The sequence below is a fragment of the Dreissena polymorpha genome, chromosome 8 (genome assembly GCF_020536995.1).
Source record: "Dreissena polymorpha isolate Duluth1 chromosome 8, UMN_Dpol_1.0, whole genome shotgun sequence".
NCBI classification, from domain to species: domain Eukaryota; kingdom Metazoa; phylum Mollusca; class Bivalvia; order Myida; family Dreissenidae; genus Dreissena; species Dreissena polymorpha.
Window position 1 is genome coordinate 14,225,011 of NC_068362.1, and position 11,413 is coordinate 14,236,423.

At 37.3% G+C, this 11,413-nt stretch overlaps 2 long non-coding RNA genes across 2 annotated transcripts; one reads left to right on the top strand and one right to left on the bottom strand.

The window, feature by feature from the left end:
- The first annotated feature begins 1,653 nt into the window (after positions 1-1,653).
- On the top strand, positions 1,654-10,281 carry LOC127842696 (uncharacterized). The gene is made up of 5 exons (XR_008031830.1): positions 1,654-1,720; positions 3,766-3,829; positions 5,880-5,943; positions 7,985-8,048; positions 10,090-10,281. It is a non-coding gene; the product is annotated as an uncharacterized LOC127842696 (long non-coding RNA).
- LOC127842700 (uncharacterized) lies at positions 4,619-7,069 on the bottom strand. Its single transcript, XR_008031833.1, has 2 exons — positions 6,798-7,069; positions 4,619-4,688 (listed from the first exon to the last, which is right to left on the bottom strand). It is a non-coding gene; the product is annotated as an uncharacterized LOC127842700 (long non-coding RNA).
- Positions 10,282-11,413: the final 1,132 nt, after the last annotated feature.

Below are 11,413 nucleotides of genomic sequence, written 5' to 3' on the forward strand. Positions count from 1 at the left end.
CCCTTCATCGTTTACATTAGAGATTTTTTGACAAAATTTGGCACTTTCAGCAACCAGTTTGTTTTTTATTGGTAAATGCTCTATCATCAGTGATTTAAGGGCAGTATTGACTTTATACGCTTGTCTTTGCATACAGAGGTGACATGGATCAATTGATGTTTGATGGTGTTGAGAATTCTGCGGGAAGCTGTGTCCCCAAAAGAAGTACTAGAAACCCCTTTCAGGAAGCCTGCATGATCTGAGCTGCCTTTCTGCCTGTTTACTACATGGAACCTCATTTCTAAGCTTAAAAAATGCCTACATATATGTATCTTGTTCATTTTAACCTTTCCGTCCCATCTATACCCCCAACAACATGAGCATTTTTTCTTTCGCTTGGTTCTGAATCCCTTTTTTACCCAGATTGCCACCATAAAAATAGTCAAAAGTACTTATTTTGTGCCCAAAATATGAAATTTGTAATTCTCTGAACCTCTAAATGAGAGCTGGCAATTTGAATATTGACCATCTGCTGCAGTTTAAAGCCACCATGACATTATATGCTAGGATATATCATGGCCTCTGGCAAATAAATGGGCTCCGAGCGTCAAGGCGCGTTTCAAGATTTCACACTTTATTGGTGCTCTAAAACCAAGTTATTGGAGCTTATTGATTTCTCTCTTCAAAGTTTCTTTGATCTCTCATTTGTACTAATTTGGTTATTGGTCTGGATGAAATTGGGATTTCTTGCTTTGAAATTGACATTTTTTGGGGGTGATTAAAAAAAAACACACAAAAAAGACATTATCAAAATGCTTTCTTAGAGTGAAAAAATCTAAACAAAAATCATTCTTTCACCACCCGCATAAGCCCCACGTGCATGTCCATTTGGTTGTTGTTTTGGTATTTGTTGCATATATTGAACTTAGCACATTTAAACCTTAAAGGGACATTCAGCTTAACAGGCCTAAAATCGCCTTCTTTGGACCGAAAACACATGCGTGTGGAAAATATGAAAAAAATGGCCAAAACGGACAGATATCCAGCCAAATTATTATATGTGTGCAATATGAATAGGAAGATAAGAATATGCAAGAAAAAACACATTTTAATCAGAAGATAATTTTCCTTTATAAACTAGCTTTAGGTAAAAAATGAAATATCATCTGCAAGTGCAAAATATGACTGGGAAAGCTGATTTTTGGTCATTTCTTAGCAAAAAGAGAAGAAAATTAGTGCATTAATGCTGAATTCAGATTATTTGACCTGGAATAGTGTTTTTCAAGTTGACCCCCCACCCTTGTATAGCCAAATAAGGGCTAATTGCTTTCCGACTTAAATTCAAAGGCATTTTGGTTGACCGTGTAGCGTTATTGTGCTACATGCAGTCAGAATTCAACGCCAAGGACTCCGCAATCCAGTAACGCAACAATAGCTTGTGCGTAAAGCATGAACATTCAAACAGAGCCCCATTTTACCTACATGGAATGCGGACATTTTTTACAGTTTTGACAGTGCAACAGATGCTTAACTGAGCCAGCTTTCATATTTAGTACAATCATGCATATAACAAGCTTTATCACCTCAATTATTCATAGAAATACACTTAAAATACATAAATGCATGTTTTTTTCTTCATTTTATATCTATTTCTATTGGTTATTTTGACTTTTTCAGGTAGAAGAATGTCTGCGACTAAGCCGAGGGCCACTTGAGGATTGGGTTGTTGATGGTAAAACAGGTAATAATACTAATTTATTATCATGTACACAGGCAAATAAGCATATTTATGATGCTTAAGGTGTGAAATACTGTCCTATCAGTTTTGTGGTCACTCAAACTCTTGCCGTCTGTGCAATTCCCATGCAGTTTGTATCGATTATCCGCGTCCTGACACGTAAAGCTCCTGCTCTGTGGCAGCAGAAGTTGACACTCAACATGTTTATCCTTGTTCCTGAGCATGTATGCAGCACAGCTGAGTTGATTTGCTACTTGTTACCCTACAATAGCTTGTGTGTTTGGTACTGTTTCTCACAAATGCCTTCAGTCATGGTTCCGGCTTGATAAGATGTCGCGTCCGACTTCAACATAGGATTGTTGTAGCGAGTGTCCCCTTCATCGTTTACATTAGAGGGATCTTTTTGACAAATTTGGCACTTTCAGCACCAGTTTTGTTTGTTAATTTGGGAAATGCTTCTCTCATTCAGTGATTTAAGGGCGTATTGACTTTATCGCTTGTCTTTGCATTCAGAGGTGACATGGATCAATGATGTTTGATGTGCCGAGAATTCTGCGGTGAAGCTGTGTCCCCAAAAGAAGTACTAGAAACCCCTTTCAGGAAGCCTGCATTGATCTGAGCTGCCTTTCTGCCCCTGTTACTACTTGGAACCTTATTTCTAAGCTTAAAATGCTTTGCCTACATATATGTATCTTGTTCATTTTAACCTTTCCGTCCATTCTATACCCCCAAAATGAGCATTTTTTCTTTCGCTTGGTTTCTGAATCCCCATTTTTACCCAGATTGCCACCATAAAAATAGTCAAAAGTACTTATTTTGTGCCCAAAATATGAAATTTTGTATTCTCTTGAACCTCTAAATGAGAGCTGGCAATGCATATTGACCATCTGCTGCAGTTTTAAAGGCACCCATGACATTATATGCTAGGATATATCATTGGCCTCTGGCAAATAAATGGGCTCCGAGCGACAAGACGCGTTTCAAGATTTCACACTTTTATTGGTGCTAAACAACAAGTTATTGGAAGCTTATTGATTTCTTCTCTTCAAAGTATCTTGATCTCTCATTGTACTAATTTGTTTATTGTCTTGGATGAAATTAGGATTTTCTTTGCTTTGAAATTGACATTTTTGGGGTGATTTAAAAAAAAAAACACACACACAAAAGACATTATCAAAATTGCTTAGAGTGAAAAATATCTAACAAATTCATTCTTTCACACCACCCCGCATAAGCCCCCACGTGCATGTCCATTTGGTTTGTTTTGGTATTTTGTTGCAGATATTGAACTTAGCACATTTAAACCTTAAAGGGACATTTCAGCTTTAACAGGCCTAAAATGGCCTTCTTTGGACCGAAAACACCTGCGTGTGAAATATGAAAAAATGGCCAAACGGACAGATAATCCAGCCAAACTTATTACAAGTGTGCACTATGAATAGGAAGATAAGAATATGCAAGAAAAACACATTTTAATCAGAAGATAATTTTTCCTTTATAAACTAGCTTTAGGTAAAAAATGTAATATCATCTGCAAGTGCAAAATATGACTGGGAAAGCTGATTTTTGGTCATTTCTTAGCAAAAGAGAAGAAAATTAGTGCATTAAATGCATGAATTCAGATTATTTGACCTGGAATAGTTGTTTTTCAAGTTGACCCCCCACCCTTGTATAGCCAAATAAGGGCTTAATTGCTTTCCGACTTTAATTCAAAGGCATTTTAGTTGACCGTTGTAGCGTTATTGTGCTACATGCAGTCAGAATTCAACGCCAAGGACTCCGCAATCCAGTAACGCAACAATAGCTTGTGCGTAAAGCATGAACATTTCAAACAGAAGCCCCATTTTACCTACATGGAATGGCGGACATTTTTACAGTTTTGACAGTGCAACAGATGCTTAACTGAGCCAGCTTTCATATTTAGTACAATCATGCATATAACAAGCTTTATCACCTCATATTATTCATAGAAATACACTTAAAATACATAAATGCATGTTTTTTTCTTCATTTTATATCTATTTCTATTGGGTATTTTGACTTTTCAGGTAGAAGAATGTCTGCGACTAAGCCGAGGGCCACTTGAGGATTGGGTTGTTGATGGTAAAACAGGTAATAATACTAATTTATTATCATGTACACAGGCAAATAAGCATATTTATGATGCTTAAGGTGTGAAATACTGTCCTCCTAATCAGTTTTGTGGTCACTCAAAACTCTTGCCGTCGTGCAATTCCCATGCAGTTTGTATCTATTATTCCGCGTCCTGACACGTAAAGCTCCTGCTCTGTTGGCAGCAGAAGTTGACACTCAACATGTTTATCCTTGTTCCTGAGCATGTATGCAGCACAGCTGAGTTGATTTGCTACTTGTTACCCTACAATTAGCTTGTGTTTGGTACTGTTTTCTCACAATATGCTTACAGTCATGGTTCCGGCTTGAGAAGATGTCGCGTCCCGACTTAAACATAGGATTGTTGAAGCGAAGTGTCCCCTTCATCGTTTACATTAGAGGGATCTTTTTGACCAAAATTGGCACTTTCAGCAACCAGTTTTTGTTTTTTATTGGTAAATGCTTCCTCATTCAGTGAATTTAAGGGCAGTATTGACTTTATTCGCTTGTCTTTGCATACAGAGGTGACATGGATCAATGATGTTTGATGTGCCGAGAATTCTGCGGGAAGCTGTGTCCCCAAAAGAAGTACTAGAAACCCCTTCAGGAAGCCTGCATCGATCTGAGCTGCCTTTCTGTCCCTGATACGACATGGAACCTCATTTCTAAGCTTAAAATGCTTGCCTACATATATGTATCTTGTTCATTTTAACCTTTCCGTCCATTCTATACCCCCAAAAGGAGCAATTTTTCTTTCGCTTGGTTCTGAATCCCCATTTTTTACCCAGATTGCCACCATAAAAATAGTCAAAAGTACTTATTTTGTGCCCAAAATATGAAATTTTGTATTCTCTTGAACCTCTAAATGAGAGCTGGCAATGCATATTGACCATCTGCTGCAGTTTAAAGGCACCCATGAACATTAATATGCTAGGATATATCATTGGCCTCTGGCAAATAAATGGGCTCCGAGCGACAAGGCGCGTTTCAAGATTTTCACACTTTTATTGGTGCTAAACAACAAGTTATTGGAAGCTTATTGATTTTCTTCTCTTCAAAGTATCTTGATCTCTCAGTTGTACTAATTTGTTTATTGTCTTGGATGAAATTGGATTTTCTTTGCTTTGAAATTGACATTTTTGGGGGTGATTTAAAAAAAACACACACAAAAAAGACATTATCAAAATTGCTTAGAGTGAAACTATCGAACAAATTCATTCTTTCACCAGCCCGCATAGCCCCACGTGCATGTCCATTTGGTTTGTTTTGGTATTTGTTGCAGATATTGAACTTAGCACATTTAAACCTTAAAGGGACATTTCAGCTTTAACAGGCCTAAAATGGCCTTCTTTGGACCGAAACACCTGCGTGTGAAAATATGACAAAAAATGGCCAAACGGACAGATAATCCAGCCAAACTTATTACATGTGTGCAATATGAATAGGAAAGATAAGAATATGCAAGAAAAACACATTTAATCAGAAGATATTTTTCCTTTATAAACTAGCTTTAGGTAAAAAATGTAATATCATCTGCAAGTGCAAAATATGACTGGGAAAGCTGATTTTTGGTCATTTCTTAGCAAAAGTGAAGAAAATTAGTGCATTAAATGCATGAATTCAGATTATTTGACCTGGAATAGTTGTTTTTCAAGTTGACCCCCCCCACCCTTGTATAGCCAAATAAGGGCTTAATTGCTTTCCGACTTAAATTCAAAGGCATTTTGGTTGACCGTGTAGCGTTATTGTGCTACATGCAGTCGGAATTCAACGCCAAGGACTCCGCAATCCAATAACGCAACAATAGCTTGTGCGTAAAGCATGAACATTCAAACAGAGCCCCATTTTACCTACATGGAATGGCGGACATTTTTACATTTTTGACAGTGCAACAGATGCTTAACTGAGCCAGCTTTCATATTTAGTACAATCATGCATATAACAAGCTTTATCACCTCATATTATTCATAGAAATACACTTAAAATACATAAATGCATGTTTTTTTCTTCATTTTATATCTATTTCAATTGGGTATTTTGACTTTTTCAGGTAGAAGAATGTCTGCGACTAAGCCGAGGGCCACTTGAGGATTGGGTTGTTGATGGTAAAACAGGTAATAATACTAATTTATTATCATGTACACAGGCAAATAAGCATATTTATGATGCTTAAGGTGTGAAATACTGTCCTCATCAGTTTTGTGGTCACTCAAACTCTTGCCGTCGTGCAATTCCCATGCAGTTTGTATCGATTATTCCGCGTCCTGACACGTAAAGCTCCTGCTCTGTTGGCAGCAGAAGTTGACACTCAACATGTTTATCCTTGTTCCTGAGCATGTATGCAGCACAGCTGAGTTGATTTGCTACTTGTTACCCTACAATTAGCTTGTGTTTGGTACTGTTTTCTCACAATATGCTTACAGTCATGGTTCCGGCTTGAGAAGATGTCGCGTCCGACTTAAACATAGGATTGTTGTAGCGAGTGTCCCCTTCATCGTTTACATTAGAGGGATCTTTTTGACAAAATTTGGCACTTTCAGCAACCAGTTTTGTTTTTTATTTGGTAAATGCTTCTCTCATTCAGTGATTTAAGGGCAGTATTGACTTTATTCGCTTGTCTTTGCATACAGAGGTGACATGGATCAATGATGTTTGATGTGTTGAGAATTCTGCGGGAAGCTGTGTCCCCAAAAGAAGTACTAGAAACCCCTTTCAGGAAGCCTGCATTGAGCTGAGCTGCCTTTCTGCCCCTGTTACTACATGGAACCTTATTTCTAAGCTTAAAATGCTTGCCTACATATATGTATCTTGTTCATTTTAACCTTTCCGTCCATTCTATACCCCCAAAATGAGCATTTTTTCTTTCGCTTGGTTCTGAATCCCCATTTTTTACCCAGATTGCCACCATAAAAATAGTCAAAAGTACTTATTTTGTGCCCAAAATATGAAATTGTGTATTCTCTTGAACCTCTAAATGAGAGCTGGCAATGCATATTGACCATCTGCTGCAGTTTAAAGGCACCCATGACATTATATGCTAGGATATATCATTGGCCTCTGGCAAATAAATGGGCTCCGAGCGACAAGGCGCGTTTCAAGATTTCACACTTTTATTGGTGCTAAACAACAAGTTATTGGAAGCTTATTGATTTCTTCTCTTCAAAGTATCTTTGATCTCTCATTTGTACTAATTTGTTTATTGTCTTGGATGAAATTGGATTTTCTTTGCTTTGAAATTGACATTTTTGGGGTGATTTAAAAAAAAAACACACAAAAAGACATTATCAAAATTGCTTAGAGTGAAAATATCTAACAAATTCATTCTTTCACCACCCCGCATAAGCCCCACGTGCATGTCCATTTGGTTTGTTTTGGTATTTTGTTGCAGATATTGAACTTAGCACATTTAAACCTTAAAGGGACATTTCAGCTTTAACAGGCCTAAAATGGCCTTCTTTGGACCGAAAACACCTGCGTGTGAAAATATGAAAAAAAATGGCCAAACGGACAGATAATCCAGCCAAACTTATTACATGTGTGCAATATGAATAGGAAGATAAGAATATGCAAGAAAAACACATTTTAATCAGAAGATATTTTTCCTTTATAAACTAGCTTTAGGTAAAAAATGTAATATCATCTGCAAGTGCAAAATATGACTGGGAAAGCTGATTTTTGGTCATTTCTTAGCAAAAGAGAAGAAAATTAGTGCATTAAATGCATGAATTCAGATTATTTGACCTGGAATAGTTGTTTTTCAAGTTGGCCCCCCACCCTTGTATAGCCAAATAAGGGCTTCATTGCTTTCCGACTTAAATTCAAAGGCATTTTGGTTGACCGTGTAGCGTTATTGTGCTACATGCAGTCAGAATTCAACGCCAAGGACTCCGCAATCCAATAACGCAACAATAGCTTGTGCGTAAAGCATGAACATTCAAACTGAGCCCCATTTTACCTACATGGAATGGCGGACATTTTTACAGTTTTGACAGTGCAACAGATGCTTAACTGAGCCAGCTTTCATATTTAGTACAATCATGCATATAACAAGCTTTATCACCTCATATTATTCATAAAAATACACTTAAAATACATAAATGCGTGTTTTTTTCTTCATTTTATATCTATTTCTATTGGGTATTTTGACTTTTTCAGGTAGAAGAATGTCTGCGACTAAGCCGAGGGCCACTTGAGGATTGGGTTGTTGATGGTAAAACAGGTAATAATACTAATTTATTATCATGTACACAGGCAAATAAGCATATTTATGATGCTTAAGGTGTGAAATACTGTCCTAATCAGTTTTGTGGTCACTCAAACTCTTGCCGTCGTGCAATTCCCATGCAGTTTGTATCGATTATTCCGCGTCCTGACACGTAAAGCTCCTGCTCTGTTGGCAGCAGAAGTTGACACTCAACATGTTTATCCTTGTTCCTGAGCATGTATGCAGCACAGCTGAGTTGATTTGCTACTTGTTACCCTACAATTAGCTTGTGTTTGGTACTGTTTTCTCACAATATGCTTACAGTCATGGTTCCGGCTTGAGAAGATGTCGCGTCCGACTTAAACATAGGATTGTTGTAGCGAGTGTCCCCTTCATCGTTTACATTAGAGGGATCTTTTTGACAAAATTTGGCACTTTCAGCAACCAGTTTTGTTTTTTATTTGGTAAATGCTTCTCTCATTCAGTGATTTAAGGGCAGTATTGACTTTATACGCTTGTCTTTGCATACAGAGGTGACATGGATCAATGATGTTTGATGTGTTGAGAATTCTGCGGGAAGCTGTGTCCCCAAAAGAAGTACTAGAAACCCCTTTCAGGAAGCCTGCATTGATCTGAGCTGCCTTTCTGCCCCTGTTACTACATGGAACCTCATTTCTAAGCTTAAAATGCTTGCCTACATATATGTATCTTGTTCATTTTAACCTTTCCGTCCATTCTATACCCCCAACATGAGCATTTTTTCTTTCGCTTGGTTCTGAATCCCCATTTTTTACCCAGATTGCCACCATAAAAATAGTCAAAAGTACTTATTTTGTGCCCAAAATATGAAATTTTGTATTCTCTTGAACCTCTAAATGAGAGCTGGCAATGCATATTGACCATCTGCTGCAGTTTAAAGGCACCCATGACATTATATGCTAGGATATATCATTGGCCTCTGGCAAATAAATGGGCTCCGAGCGACAAGGCGCGTTTCAAGATTTCACACTTTTATTGGTGCTAAACAACAAGTTATTGGAAGCTTATTGATTTCTTCTCTTCAAAGTTTCTTTGATCTCTCATTTGTACTAATTTGTTTATTGTCTTGGATGAAATTGGATTTTCTTTGCTTTGAAATTGACATTTTTGGGGTGATTTAAAAAAAAACACACAAAAAAGACATTATCAAAATTGCTTAGAGTGAAAATATCTAACAAATTCATTCTTTCACCACCCCGCATAAGCCCCACGTGCATGTCCATTTGGTTTGTTTTGGTATTTTGTTGCATATATTGAACTTAGCACATTTAAACCTTAAAGGGACATTTCAGCTTTAACAGGCCTAAAATCGCCTTCTTTGGACCGAAAACACATGCGTGTGAAAATATGAAAAAAAATGGCAAAACGGACAGATAATCCAGCCAAACTTATTACATGTGTGCAATATGAATAGGAAGATAAGAATATGCAAGAAAAACACATTTTAATCAGAAGATATTTTTCCTTTATAAACTAGCTTTAGGTAAAAAATGTAATATCATCTGCAAGTGCAAAATATGACTGGGAAAGCTGATTTTTGGTCATTTCTTAGCAAAAGAGAAGAAAATTAGTGCATTAAATGCATGAATTCAGATTATTTGACCTGGAATAGTTGTTTTTCAAGTTGACCCCCCACCCTTGTATAGCCAAATAAGGGCTTAATTGCTTTCCGACTTAAATTCAAAGGCATTTTGGTTGACCGTGTAGCGTTATTGTGCTACATGCAGTCAGAATTCAACGCCAAGGACTCCGCAATCCAGTAACGCAACAATAGCTTGTGCGTAAAGCATGAACATTCAAACAGAGCCCCATTTTACCTACATGGAATGGCGGACATTTTTACAGTTTTGACAGTGCAACAGATGCTTAACTGAGCCAGCTTTCATATTTAGTACAATCATGCATATAACAAGCTTTATCACCTCATATTATTCATAGAAAAACACTTAAAATACATAAATGCATGTTTTTTTCTTCATTTTATATCTATTTCTATTGGGTATTTTGACTTTTTCAGGTAAAAGAATGTCTGCGACTAAGCCGAGGGCCACTTGAGGATTGGGTTGTTGATGGTAAAACAGGTAATAATACTAATTTATTATCATGTACACAGGCAAATAAGCATATTTATGATGCTTAAGGTGTGAAATACTGTCCTAATCAGTTTTGTGGTCACTCAAACTCTTGCCGTCGTGCAATTCCCATGCAGTTTGTATCGATTATTCCGCGTCCTGACACGTAAAGCTCCTGCTCTGTTGGCAGCAGAAGTTGACACTCAACATGTTTATCCTTGTTCCTGAGCATGTATGCAGCACAGCTGAGTTGATTTGCTACTTGTTACCCTACAATTAGCTTGTGTTTGGTACTGTTTTCTCACAATATGCTTACAGTCATGGTTCCGGCTTGAGAAGATGTCGCGTCCGACTTAAACATAGGATTGTTGAAGCGAGTGTCCCCTTCATCGTTTACATTAGAGGGATCTTTTTAACAAAATTTGGCACTTTCAGCAACCAGTTTTGTTAAATCAAAAACTGGGTGTTTCACCTGGGACTTTCACATCGAAACTGGCCCTTCTCCATGACCTTCAGCACAAAAAAAGAAAGGCTATAACTGTTACTCGTGCAGCAAAACAGTGACGCATAAGACTTAAAACTCGAACGGTATTTTTAATTATGGGCATTTTATATTTAAAACACAGTATTCTTCATTTTTATGCCCCCAATTGGCGACATAGTTTTCGCACTGTCCGTGGGTCGGTCAGTCCCTCACACTTTTCGTGCCTGCTCTCTAATTCAAGTAGTTTTCATCCGATCTTCACCAAATTGGGTTTCTTACAATTGTATGGATTATTTTTTTATATAGTTACAAAGTTGGAGTTTGGGGCATCCGTGTCGTGTGGACACATTTCTTGTTGTAGATTGTATCAATAGATCCATCAATTATATATGCAAAGTAGTAGTATCATTTAAAAGCATATGCTAATGTTTGTAAATTGATTATTGTAAAAACATTAATGTGCTGTGTAATCATTTCTTTAAATAAAAATCGGAGATAACCCATGAAGGTGCAAGCAAATTTTCCAATTTGAAATTCTGTTTTTCTGTTCAGGCATTCAAAGGACAGTGCAAGAAGTACAAGCGGGACCAACATACAGTTCAAACATAGAGGACCAAGACGTTGAAGTTACAACTATACCCCCACCTATACCCAAGCCTGGTCCAGCAGGGCTAGACACTACTGGGAAGGAATTTGTTTTCTTTGATTTGGAAACAAGAGGGTTTGGTAAAGTTTATTTTTAACATATTCCTTATTCACAGTGTTGCACATACAGAAGTTTATCT